The 18,487-nt window shown below is 39.0% G+C and overlaps 1 protein-coding gene and 1 pseudogene across 2 annotated transcripts in view; one reads left to right on the plus strand and one right to left on the minus strand.

Annotated features, from left to right (window-relative positions):
• Positions 1-9,681, minus strand: part of rap1gapa (RAP1 GTPase activating protein a) — a 104,758-nt gene extending 95,077 nt beyond the window's left edge. For both annotated transcript variants that reach the window (XM_058763450.1, XM_058763451.1), the window contains exon 1: positions 9,456-9,681. The gene's annotated coding sequence lies outside the window, so the exon portion shown is untranslated. The remainder of the gene's footprint in view (positions 1-9,455) is intronic.
• LOC131531551 (uncharacterized) lies at positions 1,354-2,718 on the plus strand (annotated as a pseudogene).
• Positions 9,682-18,487: the final 8,806 nt, after the last annotated feature.

Below are 18,487 nucleotides of genomic sequence, written 5' to 3' on the forward strand. Positions count from 1 at the left end.
ATCCTCTTTAATGAGAAAAGGAGTGATAAGAGTGATTCCATCGAGAGAAAGCCACTTAGGTTTTACTCCCGATACTTTGTGATTCCCAAAGAGGAGGTCTCCGTCCCATTTTGGATTTACGTGTCCTCAACAAACACCTCAGAAAATACAAATTCAAAATGCTGTCGCTCAGAACGTTGTGTCAGAGTATTCGTCAGGGAGATTGGTTCACCTCAGTGGACCTCCAGGACGCATATTTTCACATAGATATTTTTCCTGCTCACAGGAAATATCTGAGGTTTGCTTATCAGGGCACAGCATACGAGTATACAAGAATTCCCTTTGGCCTCGCTTTGGCCCCCAGGGTTTTCAGCAAGTGTGTGGAAGCGGCTCTGATGCCATTGAGGAGGGGAGGGATCAGAGTCGCATCATATCTGGACGACCTGCTCATCTGCACGCCTTCCCAGAGGCAAGCAGAGAGCGATACGGGCAGACTAGTGACGCATCTGGAGAGACTAGGTTTCAGAATAAACCAGACGAAGAGTTGTCTAACTCCTGCACAGGAAATAGTCTACTTGGGTCTCAGGTTGAATTCAGTGACGTTTCGAGCTTTCCTATCAGAGGATCGCATCGAGACATTTCACAGTTGCCTCTCCCTTTTTCAACGAGGGAGATCAGTCTCTTTCAGAATGTGTCTTCGGCTACTGGGTCTGATGGCCTCAACACTGTCAGTGGTTCCCCTGGGACTGCTGCGAATGAGGGATTTTCAGAACTGGACAGCGTCACAGGGCATTCGCCCAAAGAGCCGTCTCAGCCGCAGTGTGCGCATCTCACCAGAATGCATGAACGCTCTTCGTCATTGGAGAGCTCCGTCTTTTCTCAGAACAGGATGCCTTCTGGGTCCTGTTATGTTAAGGAAAGTGGTGACGACAGATGCATCTCTCACGGGCTGGGGGCGGTATTCAAGGCAGAACAGTGAGAGGAGTTTGGTCTCCGCACTGAGAGAGAAGCACATCAATTTTCTGGAACTACTAACAGTGTTACTAGCTCTGAGACATTTTGTGCATTTTCTCAAGAATCATCATGTATTGGTCAGGACGGACAATACAACGGTGATAGCCTACATAAATCGGCAGGGAGGAGTTCGTTCTCACAAGCTTCACTTGTTAGCGAAATAACTAATTATGTGGAGCAGCAGGACCCTCCTATCGTTACGCGCGACACACGTTCCAGGAATAATGAACAGGGGCGGACTTACTGTCCAGGGGAATCCTCTGTGCGGGAGTGGAGACTCCACCCCCAAGTGACGCTCAAGGTGTGGCAGAGATTCGGCCGTGCAGCCGTAGATCTCATCGCATCGCGCGAAGACGCGCAATGTCCCCTGTTCTTCTCTCTGGCCGGCAACGATGCACCGTTGGGTGTGGATGCTCTAGCCCACGAGTGGCCAGACGTGTTACTGTATGCGTTCCCTCCGTTGAGCCTGATCGAACCGACACTACGGAGGGTTCGACAATACAGACATGTAATGATTCTGATCGCGCCATACTGGCCGGGGAGAATGTGGGTTGCGGAGATTGCGCAACTGCTCTACGACCAGCCATGGCCGTTACCAGCACGCAGGGATCTCCTCTCACAAGCACGGGGGGAAATATTTCACCCCTCCCCTCAGAAACTAGCTCTCTGGGCCTGGCCCGTGAGAGGCTAAATCTGGATGCAGCTGGGTTACCTCCGAAAGTGATAGAGACAATTCAGAACGCGAGGGCTGCCTCGACACGTTCTTTATATAATCTCAAATGGAGGGTGTTTGAGGGATGGTGCGCCGATAGAAACATTGTTCCTTTCTTGTGTTCAGCTTCGGATGTGATGTGCTTCCTACAGGACCTTCTGGACAAGGGCAGAGCCTTTTCTACAGTTAAGGTTTATCTGGCCGCTATCTCGGCATGTCATGTGGGTCTTAACACAGGTACTATTGGCCAACACCCTCTCGTCTGTCGATTTATGAGAGGGGCACGTAGGCTACACCCAGTATCGAAGCCGCTGGTCCCGCCTTGGGATTTGTCCATAGTTCTGAACGCGCTCTCAAAAGCCCCTTTCGAACCCATTGATAACATTGCCTTGAAGCTGCTCGCTTTGAAGACGGCTCTGTTACTTGCTCTCACTACAGCAAAAAGGGTGAGTGAGCTACATGCTTTATCTATTCACTCCTCATGTATGATGTTTGCTCCGGGGGGTCGAATAGTAACTTTTAGACCTAACCCGGCGTTTGTGCCTAAAGTGTTTGATCACGCTGGTGCAGTTCAATCAGTGGACCTGCTAGCTTTTCATCCACCGCCCTTTTCATCCCCAGAGGAGGAGAGGTTACACAGTTTATGTCCGGTTCGTTCTCTGTATATGTATGTTCAGAGAACCCGCACACTTCGTAAGAGCAATCAGCTTTTTGTCTCGTGGGCTGACTCTTACAAAGGAAAGCCTATCTCCCGTCAGCGTCTTTCCCACTGGGTGGTGGAGGCTATCGTGTTATGTTACAATAATATGAATAAAGAGCCCCAATAGGATTACGAGCACACTCAACTAGAGGTATGGCTACATCCTGGGCTCTGTTTAAGGGCATTTCTATTCAAGAAATTTGCGGCAGCCAGCTGGTCTTCTCCGCACACATTTGCTCGTTTCTATAGACTGGATGTGACAGAACCATCTCTGGCCCACTCAGTTCTGGGAGTGAGTAGTCAGGGGGTATAATGCAATTTATTAAGGGGAGTATTCCTTTGCATTCTGTTTCACCTCAGTTGGGCTTTATGATTTAGATAATAACCTACTCTTTCTTTAGTCTGCTTCGTCAGCATATCGGCAATACGGGAGTGGTCTATATCCCATAGTGAGATACCGAGCAGTGTTAGAAAGAGAACGTTAGGTTACTGGCGTAACCCGGTTCTCTGATAACATGAAGTGAGGTATCTCTAAACATTGCCCTCCTTGCCTTACTGCACGGAGAAGAGATATGCGGAGAATGACGAAACGGCAGGTAGCTGCGGTTTATATACAGGGAGGCGGGACTCCCTGATCGCTGCAGCGATTGGTCTGCCATAGTTGGCAGACGTGGTGTTATTGGTGCTTCCGCGATCGGTCACGCCCGAGGCGTTCCCATAGTGAGATACCTCACTTCATGTTATTAGAGAACCGGGGTTACGTCAGTAACCTAACGTTTTCGCTGCATTCACCACTCATCACACCACAGCTGTTTCCTTCAGCAAAGCCCTTAACACATATGAACGCATACTTTATAAAACGATCATGTTATTGCTATTTTCATTTGAAAATTTAGCTTTCAATATAGAACATAATATAACAGTGCATGTGGCATTAACTACCATACAGTTAAGCATAGAAATGATTAAAGACAGTGACCGACAGCACTCAGTCAGTGCACTCATTTTAATCGCATATCAGAGTGATTGACAGAGATTGAAACATTGTGTGTGTGTGTGTGTTTTGTATTAATTTTTAAAAATATATTTTTTATTGTTTGAATTGAATTTATGTAGAACGGTTCTACAATTTTTGTACAAATGTAAATATTTATTTTTTATTATTATACCCTCATTGGGGGCTGAGCCCTCCTAAAATGAAAATCCTAGAATCGTCCCTGATTATGTAAATGATAGGCTTTGTACTTCAGTCGCGTTCCAACAGTGACACAGAGGCGCGCGCGCTGGTGTTTGGCTCACTGTATTTTATTTTGATAAAGTACCAACTGTGCTGTCAAGTTAGCAATGCTGGAACTGATGTGTGTGTGTGTGCGCGCGCGCACTCCGGCGCAATCACTTCAACTGTTTCCTTACACCAGCAGAATCAACTTTAAACACTTATTGTCTTATTAATAATCACTGTATAAAGGTCTGCTTTTATTTATGTACACTCACAATGAAAACAAAACAGATTTTATATATATAACTTGTAATAATATTTAGTATTTTCACATCTAGATGGAAAAATTGTAATTTGCACTACTGTCTGTTCAAAATAAATGAAAAGAAACTGAGCATAGTAGATTCAACCGAGGTACGTACCGAACCGTGACATCTGTGTTTACCGTGCCACCCGTAATATATATATATATATATATATATATATATATTTCTTTCTTTCTTTTTTTTACGGCCAGGGTCTTGGTAGCTAGTGGTAAAGCGATGACTTGGTAAGGGCCAACACTGGAGACCTCCTATCGATTTATGTAATTGGAAAAATGACGCTCTGTTGACCAGATTTGCCATTATGAATAGATACTATAAGAAGAACACCTTAAGTCTATTGTGTATGCATATTTCTTGAACACAACATGAACACAAGGGCCCCATTTGTGGAGGTCAAACTCTGAAAATGGACAAAGGCTCCTGCTTGTTCTGTTTTGACACATCATTCCCACAAGATTAGGAAACATTTACAATTGATCAACAGAATGCGAAAGATCTCAATCCCTCAAAGGCAAACACAGCTCTCTGTTCATTTATTTTAACCTTGAAAGGTGTTTTTAAATTAGGCTTTCTGGGATCATAGCTCACTCAAAAAAGGCCCAACAGAGACGTGTGAACCAAGCTTTGGCCTTTCACTAAAAGGTGTCACATAACTTTGTATGTCATAATTTTTAGCAGCCAATTCTTATCAACCTGACCCCTGTTCAGCATGTTAATTAAGTTCTTATAAAAGGCATACTGTCTGCACCTTGATCCACCGTACATACTGTATTAACCTCAGCATTAATACAAGCACAGTGTGAGAATGGGGGAAGAAAAGACTACATAAAACTGTTTTCCAACGTTCAATTAAATCCATCGCCAACATGTCTTTTAAGTCCATAATCCATATCAGAAACCCCACTGCTGGTGAAAATAACAGCAATGATCCTTTACTTTGAGGTTCACCAGGCTACAAACCAGCAGATCTAACACAACCAGCCCCCCGGTGTTATCTTTTCCCTCTGGAGCCATATGAAATGGAGATAAAAATGGCGTAAAGTACAATAAGAACACAACAGATCACACTGTGTGTCCTTAATCATACACCATAAACGTATTTCCACATCTATTGTCAGTCTCAGACAGCTCACTCACAGTCTATTCTCTGGCCACCTGACACCTACTTCATACAAAATAGCAAGAGCTGGCTGTTACAGTTTTCACATCTGTTCAACATAAGAAATATTTGAGCACCAAATCAACATATTAGAATGATTCCTGAAGGATCATGTGACTGGTGTAATGGCTGCTGAAAACTTTTTTTTCCAATCACAGGAATAAATTCTATTTTGAATAGTGATGTCAAACGATAAATCGTGATTAATCGCATCCAAAAAAAAGAAGAAATCTGTGATTGATCTCTTATATGTAATATGGTTTGTTTCTAGCCATTATTGGCTAGAACTGGACCACACGCTGCTACTCCGGATACACTGCAAGACTAAATTTCAAATCATCTTTATACTCGAAAGAACTGCAGTTTCATAATCAAAGAGATAAAAGCAGCAAGCAGATCAATAAATAATGTTTGAATTATTTTTCCTGTTTGAGTCGCTGGAAAACACAAGTTCACATGAGGTATAACATCAGACTGTCTGCTGATGAGCCACACTGTTTAAGATGCTGTGCTGCTGTTGAGGCCGGATCAGAATCACAGCTGAGCGCAACAGGAGGAGAAGCAGATGTGCTACACCATGTGATATACACTTTCACCACAGAAATAGTAACTAAAGATGCAGTCTCCATCTTATGTACAAAGAGTGTGGACATCTCAAACATGTGCCTGTCTTTTCCACTAAATCACATAAAGTTACAACTTATTTAGTTGTCCAAATTCAGCCATCTTTACAACACAGGGTGTTGTATCACACTATAACACATTAAAGACAGTGTCTTTACAACACTATTGATTCTGCAGCCAATGAATATCCGAAGGACAAGCATTATGCAGAATATGCCTGTTACGGGAAGCAGACTCAAACAGAGGATTAGTTCAATAACAGACATTTATTTACAATACAGTGGAGCAAAGCTGACTGGATACGGTGAGTAGATACTTAGAAGGACCAGTTTGGAGTGCGATGAGGGAGTGATACGATATCCTTGTCTTGACAGGTATACTTGGAACTATGAGCAGGACACACACACCTCACATAAGCGGATTCCGGAGCAGAACACTGGAGAACACACACTGGAGCGAACACGGGAGGTAAGTACATAAGGAGGTAAATAGCAGAAAAGTCACTGAGATATAGTAAGCAGTCCACTTTGTATCAACACTTCAAACAAACGAGATCAGACAATGGAGTGCTGTGAGGTATGCGTTTAAGTAGGGGTGGTGATGAGGTCTGAATGACGTGCAGGTGTGCTCAATCAAGGCTCAGGTGAAACCAGGTGCGGGCGTGTGTTGTGATAGGAGGAATAACAGACAGGTCTGTGACAATGCCAGAGATTAATTTCTAAATGTTAAGCAAACAGAAGAGCAGAGGGATGTAATCTACACTGACCCTGAGTGAAATTGAATTCTGACACTGCTGAACTCATGAATGCTTGGAATAAAAAGAGCTAATTAGGGAGTCTACAAAAGTTTTTAATTAAATAGATGATTATTTCTGGACTGTGAAACATGCCAAGGGGGAAAAGACAAGAGTCTATTGAAATCATGCTTAGTTAGTCAAATAATGCCTTAGATGATTGCACCATTCACAGCAATCTTATTCCTTCAAATATCTATAATAATAATAATAACAAATATTTTATAAATATTTGTAGAAATATACTATATTTTCTATATACATTTTAGATTGTTAAATGAATTTTTGGATATTACATATGTACAATGCTATCTTTGATGTAAATGATTTTGATGTAAATTTTATGTAAATGTTTAAATAACATGTTTTATCTATAAAATTGTATTTTTGATAATGAAGACATATTCATAGGCTAAACATATTACAGCTGATTTGAACCCTTTCGAAACTAAATCAATTTTATTTTAGCTTTACAGCCGCACTGATCTCTGAACCACATTTTTCCTGTTTATCCCTGAAACACTCTGTCTTGTATAAATAAAGGTGACTTGACTTGACTACTCAACCTTTTTCGTGTGACTTCCAGCAAACCTCAAGTCTAAAGCTTGAGCATCAGAGCAAAAGAAAACAATACACTGCCCTCAATCCACAGTCTCCGATCAGTCTCACAATCCTCTGCTCCACACAACAGCTTCATGTGTGTATCTTTGTCTTAACAGTATTTGCATATAGATATAATGTACTGTAGATTCAGTATCCACAAAACAACATTTCTCAAGGGAGTTTGCTTGCCAAAACTTAATCCTTGCAAGCTTTATTTTAAACAAAGAGAAAGTTTCTATCCTTGCTACAACTGCTGCTGTTTACTTACTTGATTGAACTGAATCAATTCTAAATAGATTAGAAAAGGAACACTGTTCAACAACAACAACAAATACAGAACTACTGACATGCATCATATAGGCCACATTTTGATATTCAGGCAAATGGAAAGCAACCCACAGACCCTCAAATTTTCCTTCATTCTTTCAGTTGAGATGGTTTAGGGAATGGAAAAAGAAAGATATATAAGGGTGTGCCTTCTTCCCTGTGAAATACCGCTGACAGTGCAAGCAAAAGGGAGCTCTGCTCTGCGTGTAGTGACAGAGATGAGAGGAATATTACAGCATCAAACAGAATGGCTCAGAAAGGACCAAGCATTCACCATAAACTCAATCTCTCCATGAAAGCACAGAAATTCAGAAAACTTTAAAAAGATTAGTTCAAAAAAACTTAGTTCAACAGAAGTAGTGTGTTTGTTGACTGACAGCTACAATAATCTCCTTAGCACTTACACTCGAAAAAGCGTAAAAAGCTATTACACTGCTACCTGATCTGAGCTAAAAGAAATATTTTACTCAAAAATAGAAATATTCTGTCATCATTTACTCACCTTCATGTCATTCCAAACCCTGGAGCTTACCACGCTTGAAAAAGGATGCCAAAAAAAACTTCTTCTGAAGTCATATAATAGTTTTATGTAAGAAACAGGTCAGGTTTATATCGCTATGCACTGAAAATATGGACATTTGCTGCTGTAGAGATCATAAGAGTTGTGCTCTTTTCAATGTTGATCCAGTTCACAAAAACAGGCTGAATGATTCATTGTGACTAATCAGGTTCTCAAGATGCTCCAGCCGCAGCGGTTCTAAAGTAAATAGCTCACTGAGGAGAAGATTATCAGTAACTGACTTAGGCTACTTTTCAGCCTGTTCCTCATACAAAGTCTGCTGATCATTTAGGAGACTTGAAATATAGCACAGGAGTCATGTGAACTACTTGGTCTATTGCTTTTTTTGTTATTTTGGAGAATGACAGCCCCAGTCCTCACTCAGTTTCAGCAACCAGGAGAGCAACCTTTTGTATTCCTCATTAAAAAAAAAAAACGTTTTCCTTATGACAAAGATGAGTAATAATGACAAACTTAAAAAAAAAAGTCAGGATGATTCATAGACTATATTACATAATATTTTTAATGGTCCCACTTTATACAAGGTGTCTTTACCTATAGGCTACTTGCATCGGACATTGTTATGTTATGTTATGTTATGTTACTTAGTTCATGCTGTATTGGAGAAAACACCTTAGCTAACATTGAGGTGGGATACAGTTAAGGTTAGCTTTGTGGGAGGGTTAAGGTGTAGGGTCAACAGTGTAATTAATTAGACATGGATGTAGCCTATATTTTTTACAACGTAAAAACATGCATGCACACAAAAAGTGCATTGTATCAACTTATTTAAATATTAGTAGCCTAAATACCACACTTAATAGCCTATATATAAAATGTGTCCTTTTGAGAAAAAAGTTAATTCATCCTAAATTAAGATGGCAGTTAATTTTAGACCACTCAGAAATATTGTAGGTTGTTTGAGAAACACTGTACATTACTGCACGAGTCAAGAAACGGCACAAGCATCTGAAACTCAGTGTTTATGTCATGTGTTCAAAATGAGACAATAATCACATTAAACCTACTGTAGCCTTAGGTATAGTCCACCCTCATAACCCAAATTCATCTGCCATAGTCTTTCATTAGATACATCCGCAATAATCCTCAACAGTCTACGCACTCGAATTGAGACTGTCTCTCAAAACTAAAACAGCATTTTGGGCGCGTTTCCAAATCAGTGAACGCATCAGAAATCATTCAAAACATACACAGTCTATGTAAGCAGCTTACTATATTTTAAATAGTGTCATACGAAAAAATCTATAGCGCGGATAGGCTACCAAACGGAAGAACTCTTTTTTAAAGCTACTGTTTCATCTTATTACAGATAAAGCGCAAAACGAATCCAGTGCTCTTGCGTAAGCTGTATTCCTCTGCCTTATTTTTTCCATATCTCACTTCACATTACAGTAAAGCTTAAAAGGTGTGTCGGCTTACCTTGTTCTGTTTTCTTTGGTTTACTTCTCTTGTTGTCACCAATGTGAAGTCCGGTGATGTGTGTGCACTCAGTTAACTACACTGTCAGAACACAAGCAACGGAAAGGTCCATGCTATGCCACACAGCGATGTAGCCTACTGAATAATACAGAGCTCTCCTTTTCCTCTCATACAACTGTACTCCTCCTCAGTTCGACGCCGAGGAGTCTGAGACATCTACACTTGACAGCCCTGATCCTACAGAGACTGTGTTGAATAGCCTAATATGCTTAAACCTGGAGACATCCAATTGCTTACTATATAAGGGATATATATATATATATATATATATATATATATATATATATATATATATAGGGTGCGATTTGTGGGGGGAAAAAACACCAAAAAAAAACTTTATGTACAATAAACTATTTTGAAAACTTTTTTCTCTCCAGAGTAAGGTTATAGCCTAATGTTAGTTTAATCTGTTAACAAGCACATCATAAATCCATCCTTTTAGGCAAGTAAATGGGTGTCACGTCATGAAATGTTTTTAATACGACGGAAATTAACGTGATCACAATTTAAAAAAAACATTGTAAGTTAGGCCTATTAATTGTAATGATTTCATTTTCCCGGTGATTCAAACAACGAATAAATTAAACAGAGAAAGCGAACAAAGAACATTATCAACAGAGCTTTTTGAAACTCTGAGTCAGTTACCATTGCGTCGCAAAATGATTCACTTTTTCGAATCGCAAATCATTTGATTCAGGAAGAGAAAGAGGGGGGGGGGGATATATATATATATATATATATATATATATATATATATATACCCTGTATGTATATAGCCTATATAAAGAAGATGAACTTTGTGTTTCTATACTGACTAAAAGAAAGGCTATAGAGTCCAGGTGACAATTGCTTCAATTTGACTTAGCCTACTATCCATAAGTAATTTAACTCCCTAGTCCTCCATGATCTGACTGACTATTTTGCATTATGAAAGCCCACATCCATTTTAACAACTCTTTTACAATTTTCCATGAAGGACCAAAGAGCATTCTGCAAAACAGCATAAAGTGGACAGGGTCAGAAACCCGTTCAAACCTAATTATACTCACAGATCAAATGTCTGATCTGATGTGATGTGCAAGCGCTCTGCTTGAGATTTTGGCTGTTGGGATTCAACCCCTAGAGACGACCTACTAAATGTGTTTTTATGAAGTCATTGGTTGTAAACATCAGAATGCATACAGGGTTTTGTTATGGGGTGAATTTCAAGAAGTGTTCAAAAATGCAACGCTGGGCTTTCATGGTTGTGTAACCAATATGTCGCATGTCCGTATCGTCTCCGGTCTCTGTCGTTGTGGGTTAAAATAAAAGAGTACGATCGAACTTTTCTTTGACCAGAGGCAGAGCATCCACGAAAACGGATTTACAACCGTGTAAATAGCTATGATCACAACTGCACACGTGCAGAACACCTGTGCTGTGAGTGAACCCTGAATTAACGTTCTATGGGGAACACATAAGGTTTGGAACTAATAGCCTATATAGCTACAGTACACAGACACAATGTAAGGCAACTGAAAAAATAATAATAATAATAATATTAAATGGCGGATTTAATCATTGAAAAAAGATATAATTTACAATGAATAGTAAGTTTACAGATAATACAGCCTAATGATTATGAAAAGGTTACAGATGCAAAATTCCTCCACTGAACATAAACGTAACCAAGTAGCCTGCAGGTAAACATAGGCTATAGGCTACTATTGACTTTCTTGAGACTTGTATTATAGATTGAGCATTGTAGGAGAACATCTGGATATGTTTCATGATCCTGGAAATAGAATATTCCTGCACCATTCTCGAAAGATCTGAATAGTCTTGAAAACAGTCTATTTATGCATGCAGCCGCACTGATCTCTATAAAAGAGATCTAGATAGATAGACAGATACAGGTGCTAGTCATATAATTAGAATATCATCAAAAGTTGATTTATTTCACTAATTCCATTCAAAAAGTGAAACTTGTATATTATATTCATTCATTACACACAGACTGATATATTTCAAATGTTTATTTCTTTTAATTTTGATGATTAGAGCTTACAGCTCATGAAAGTCAAAAATCAGTATCTCAGAATATCAGAATATTTACATTTGAGTTTGAATAAATGACCATCCCTACAGTATAAATTCTGGGTATCTCTTGTTCTTTGAAACCACAATAATGGGGAAGACTGCTGACTTGGCAATGATCCAGAAGAAGAACATTGACACCCTCCACAAAGAGGGTAAGTCACAGAAGGTCATTACTGAAAGGTGTGGCTGTTTACAGAGTGCTGTATCAAAGCATATTAAATGCAAAGTTGACTGGAAGGAAGAATTTGAGTAGGAAAAGGTGCACAAGCAACAGGGATGACTGCAAGCTTGAGAATACAGTCATTCAAACACTTGGGAGAGCTTCACAAGGAGTGAACTGAAGCTGGAGTCAGTGCATCAAGAGTCACCACGCTCAGACGTCTTCAGGAAAAGGGCTACCAAGCCACTTCTGAACCAGAGACAACGTCAGAAGCATCTTACCTGGGCTGTGGAGAAAAAGAACTGGACTGTTGCTCAGTGGTCCAAAGTCCTCTTTTCAGATGAAAGTAAATTTTACATTTCATTTGGAAATCAAGGTCCCAGAGTCTGAAGGAAGAGTGGAGAGGCACAGAATCCATGTTGCTTGAAGTCCAGTGTGAAGTTTCCACAGTCAGTGATGATTTGGGCTGCCATGTCATCTGCTGGTGTTGGTCCACTGTGTTTTCTGAAGTCCACAGTCAACGCAGCCATCTACCAGGAAATTTTAGAGCACTTCATGCTTCCTTCTGTTGACAAGCTTTATGGAGATGCTGATTTCATTTTCCAGCAGGACTGGGCACCTGCCCACACTGCCAAAGGTACCAAAAGCTGGTTCAATGACCATAGTGTTACTGTGCTTGATTGGCCAGCAAACTCGCCTGACCTGAACCCCATAGAGAATCTATGGGGTATTGTCAAGAGGAAGATGAGAGACACCAGACCCAACAATGCAGAAGAGCTGAAGGCCACTATGAGAGCAACCTGGGCTCTCATAACACCTGAACAGTGCCACAGGCTGATCGACTCCATGTCACGCCGCATTGCTGCAGTAATTCAGGCAAAAGGAGCCCCAACTAAGTATTGAGTGCTGTACATGCTCATACTTTTCATTTTCATACTTTTCAGTTGGCCAAGATTTCTAAAAATCCTTTCTTTGTATTGGTCTTAAGTAATATTCTAATATTTTGAGATACTGATTTTTGACTTTCATGAGCTGTAAGCTCTAATCATCAAAATAAAAGAAATAAACATTTGAAATATATCAGTCTGTGTGTAATGAATGAATATAATATACAAGTTTCACTTTTTGAATGGAATTAGTGAAATAAATCAACTTTTTGATGATATTCTAATTATATGACCAGCACCTGTACACATGCACACTCACACACATAAACCTGCATAAACCTGAATGCTTCAAAAATGCATGTTGTTTATTGAAACATAGCTATTTTTAATTGGTTTAAGTGCTGCAATTTTACTACAGTGGATCTTGCACTACAAAGAGCTTTTGGCTCTGAATTTCAGATTTCTACATTTCATTTGAATTTCTTTCTAGCCTGTCGAATGTAATCCATTTTTTATCCATGAGTGTAAAACTGCATCCTTGATTGCTCTTTTCATTTTAAAATCCTCAGGTATGTTATTATACAATTTCCAGACCCAAGCTGCAACCACATGACATCACCACTGCCACTGACATTTCAAATGTCAAGGGGTTGCATCTTTTGCAGTTTTGAGGTGAGTGCTGAGCTGGAGAAATGACCCACTAAACCCCTTAAGTAACTCTGACATTTTGTTTAATGATCAGTGGTACCAACAAAAACAAGGTGAAGACTTAATTCTGAATGCTTTAAGACTTAAGGTAAGGGTTGAGACATTAAACATTTCCTAGATATGATTTACCTTTCCAGGAAAATGGCAGCATTTCTGTGAAATGACAGTAACTGTCTCCACAGTAGCCTATATCTCTGACAATTCTTTGACTGTAAAAAGGAGCAGCTAATTCATTTATAAGTTTCAGGGTTTTCAATAGTCTATGCTCTTGACAAGGGATTGAGAAAAAGTTATGTAACAAGCTTAAAAGATACATCAACTTCACCAAGGAAAAATTAATGCATGCACTGCATAGTCAAAAGTGGGGAACCAAAGTCATTGGCTCGAGCATGCAGTCACTTCATATTTTTGCAGAAATATTTGTTTTCCTTTTACGGCCTTGTAATTTTGTCTTGCCATATTTGCAAAATCATGTGTTCATTCTTCCACACAGCCATGCCCACATGTATTTGGCCATCAAAGTTGTGGATGGTTTTTATTTTATCACATAATTGTCCACGGCCACCCCAGAGCTGAATCATGCAGCAGCCATTGAATGATCACTGTTGTTTTGAGCCTGTAAGTTGCTTTAAACAAAACTAATTTGCATAGCAAGATTCTCCAAAAACTATTGCTGTTCCATGGCATTAGTTGAGCTGAAAAAGAAAGCTATCAGCCTGAAATCGCATACTGTCTAGTAGATACTACAGTACATTTTGTTTGAAACCTACTTCACAACTGTTAAAAAGTATGTTCTACATTATATAGTATGAATATGGATAGTATGAACATGCTACATCTTATACGACATACTACATTTTTTAAATACTATGGCTTCAGACATACCACTTTTTTGGTGTAGGCCTGCTGTTTTTCACATATTTTATGTTAAAGAAAAAAGTCAGATGTGCCCCTTGTCGCATAAGTAGAATGTCCAAATTCACAGTATTCATAAAACAGAAGGCAAAAAGTCCCCAGATGACCTATTTGCAGCAAGATTCAGAATCGGAAGATTTTTTGCACTTAAAAATGATGTTGTATAGCAAAATGTGACTGCATTCAAATTGTGTAGAGTCTGTTTCGGTCTTAAAGGGATAGTTCGCTGGCTCCTGCATCAGCAGAACCACACGCATGTGTCATTGTTCAGACTGAAACAGAAGAGAAGAATTTGTTTTTCTTTTTTGCGCACAAATATCATACCATTACAGTTAAACCACTGATGCCACATGGACTATTTTAACAATGTCCTTACTACCTTTCTGGGCCTTGAATGTGTCAGTTGCGTTGCTACAGGGTTAGAAAACTCCCAGATTGACGAAGGTGAACGAAGGTCTTACGGGTTTAGAACGACGTGAGATTGAGTAATTAATGACAGAATTTACATTTTTTGGGTGAACTATCCATGTAATGCTAAAAAGGACAGCTCTTCTTATAAGAATATATATATTTTTTAAATTAGTTGATCAAAATATTACATTGAGTGTGTGCTTCCATAACTATTCTTTATTACGTTTTCATGGTATATCCCGTCTGCTGATGGACTCTAATGTCTTTTTAGCTGCTCACTAACATGATGTATTCGCTCTCCAGCCGCCAGCTAGATCACACATACGATATGACAACACATGCATTCTTTATCATATTTTTTTCTATTTTCTTTTCTGTTATTTGAGCTGGTAAGCAGTGCATTCTTTCCCCTGCGGCACTCCTGTCCATGCACGTGCAGCATATCACAAATGAAAATAATAGGATGATTTCCTTTTGAAATGCACAGCTATATGCATAGACACACAGGCTCCTGTCAAATACTTTGCACAGACCTTGCCCTGAGGCATGAGATCACGCTGGTTACAGTGCGACTTAGGCGAGTGTGGGAGCTTGCATAGTTTTCTGTATTTTGTTACAATTCTGGGTATTATCATTATGGTACAGGCTAAATTTACCCTAGTACAATTCTCCAATAATCACACTATTGAAGTTTTTTTTTTTTTTTTTTTAACTGTTAACATGAATACTTCTCACACATTACAATGAAAACATATGATTTTTTATTTTTATTTTTTAAATGTAAATATTCATAACAGTATTTTAAATATTTTGTAACAACAATTGTATGTCTTCAACACAACATGCATTTTGCATTTCTTTGAATAAAAGCATCTTCCAAATGCATAAATATTAATGTAAAAATCCTCAGATGGGTTGTTAACGAAATTAATGAAAATAGCAGGTCAAATTCATATGCAGATTCCAATCCACACCACCCTGTTTTTAAGAAAAACTTTCTGGGTTAACCAGTATTTATATGACAATTCAAAAGTGTGTTTGGGTCAAATTGACCTGGAACCATATACAACAGGGTAATTTAACCCAAAATGAAAATTCTGTTATCATTTACTCACCCTTACGCCATTCCAAACCTGTAAGACTTCTTCTGCAGAACAGATATTTTGAAGAATGTTTTTGTCAAAGTCAAAGAGGTTTAAAGCTACATTGTATGGACAAAAGACACTGAGACAATATTTTCTTTTGTGTTCCATACAGTTGAGGGTGAATAAATGCCCCCACTATTTGTAATCATAAGATGCATCCACTTGGCTCTGAAATCAGAAGGGACAAGTGGGAGACACGCTTCTACATTGAACCAATATAACAGTTCCACTCCACCCACAGCAGTAGATGGCTTGTACAGTGAAAGTCATTGATTTTTTTCATGTGTTTATCTCAATGCTAATCCCACCACATCAGCCCTGGCTGACTCTCTGATGTCCAAAACACACATCAAAGACGGCCCCTCAGGAGCGAACAGAGAACAACCAAACCTTCTAAAACATGGGCCCTCCTCCAGTCCCTTCAGCCCGGTCGGCTCAGTATTTGGAGAGAGAAAGTTAATCACACCTCTCATGCCCTGAACCGGTCTTATACATAGTCATTATCTGTGCCTTAATGAAATTCAGAGCTTCTTTCCTTGTTGGAGCCGCAGAGAAGCGGAGGAGTACCAGACAATAGTGTCAAAGCTCTTTGTTGCATGGCAGGGACTGGAGGACGTGATACAAATTGCTCTCATAATTGTTGCAATCCAGAGAGTTGGAAAGTCACCTTGTTTTTCTTTTATTTATTTTTTTAACCATACCCTGTAATTATCAGGAAATAATAACAGGGCCATAATAACAGGACAACAGTGTCAAGACTGTCTTGCTGAACAATTGCAACTGTGCGAGGGCAACAAATCTGACTTTATTTGGCTCCGGATGCATGAATAAAGAACTGAGGAGTTTTTCTGTATTGACTGCAGGCTGTTCTAAGCATTCCTACTCTCTCAACTTTAGACGTCATTCATCCTCAACCCAGATCTCCCTGGGAGGAAGCAATCCAAGACAGGCTGGCCTATTTTAATGTATATTTGATGGAAAAGGCACTTGCACTATGAATTGTTGATGCTAGAAATGAAGGAGTGAGTTCACTTGCACCACAACTGGTGCAAAAGTGCTTATAAGTTTATTAGTCATTAAATAACTTATGTAGCTGATGTATAATATATTTGGGATTAGGTATATTTTCCTGTTTTGTTTCTTTTCATTACTCTGTTTGTCCTTTTACATTCATTTTTCCATCCAACTGTGAAAATATATATAAAACATAATCATAAACACTAATTTTATAAATAACACACACACACACACACACACACACACGTGTTTTGTTTCTGTGAAAAGTGGGGACATCCCATAGGCGTAATGGTTTTTATACTGTACAAACTGTATGTGCTATTCCCCTACATCAACATGCTATTTCAGATTTTCAATACACTCCATTCTGTGTGATTTATAAGCGTTTTGTAAAGTGGGGACATGGGGTAATGTCCTGAGAAGTCACCTTCTCCTTGTAATACCTATGTCCATACCCTTGTCACAAAAACGTGCGCGTGCACACACACACACACACACGTCATTCTGTTTTGCAGATTCAGTGTTTCTCCACTGTCTCTTTGTGTCATTTCAGTTATTTAAGCACATTTGGAATTTTTCACACTGCAGTGTTTTTGGATTCCTGCAATGTTCAATATGCTGTTCTGCAGAGCTTTTGTTGTTACAGGGTGAAATCATAGAGAATAAATTCACACAGTGAATGACATGAACAGCTGGATAGACAATGATTACATAAACAAAAGCAAATTAGCATGAATTCCTTGAGCTGAAATTCAGAGCGGGAAGCACACACTGTTCTTGCTGTTTCATAAATATTGAAAACACCATGAAATATTTAAATGCGCAACCACATACGTGCACGCACACACAAAAAATAAATATCTGCAATCTGACATTGGTTTCCATATAAGGAACAACTGAAAAGGCATTCGATCAGTAGAAAGTGTGCCCCACCAGCTCTGTGAAGATGCAACCAACTTCCCTTCATATGCAAATAAAGCTCTCAGAGTAAAATGATCAAAGTTATCTTCAGCAAAGATAGTTGTTTGTCTGTAAGTCATGGCTCCAGTTTGATTTGAACAACTTGGTGCTCTATCAGAATAAATTACTCTTTCTGAGAGACTGAATAAAGTAACCACAATACTCCATTGATCTGTTTCAAATCAGTCATTGTGCCTAAAACAAAGCAATTTTAGTCTTATTTGACTCACTGAACAATTTTGTATTTTTATCTCAAAACACTCCAATCTTCAGTATAAAAATATTAATTAAATACCCGTATGAAAACATTTTTCATAATATCTATATAATTTTAATAATTCCACCTTGATGCAAATGATTAGTTACATATAGATTAGTAGATGGCATATAATATTATTTATCTAAATCAAGAAGCAATCTCATTTTAGCATTAGATGATGTGCAAGTGGTTTCTGGGAACTTCGCATGACCGAAGGATATTTTGTAGAAAAGCACTTACACAAAAAAGCTCTTTAATGTCTATCATTCAGATCACTAGTCAGCAGCCTAGCACTTAAATTCAGCATTAAATCTCTAACAAACTTAGCAACATACTATGAAAAAAGTAATTGGTATTTAATTTAATTTGTCATGCCTTGTTTTTTCACGTTCTGTTTATGTAAATGTTAAGACATAATACATTGGATGATA

Source organism: Onychostoma macrolepis, chromosome 23 (assembly GCF_012432095.1).
Source record: "Onychostoma macrolepis isolate SWU-2019 chromosome 23, ASM1243209v1, whole genome shotgun sequence".
NCBI classification, from domain to species: Eukaryota; Metazoa; Chordata; class Actinopteri; order Cypriniformes; family Cyprinidae; genus Onychostoma; species Onychostoma macrolepis.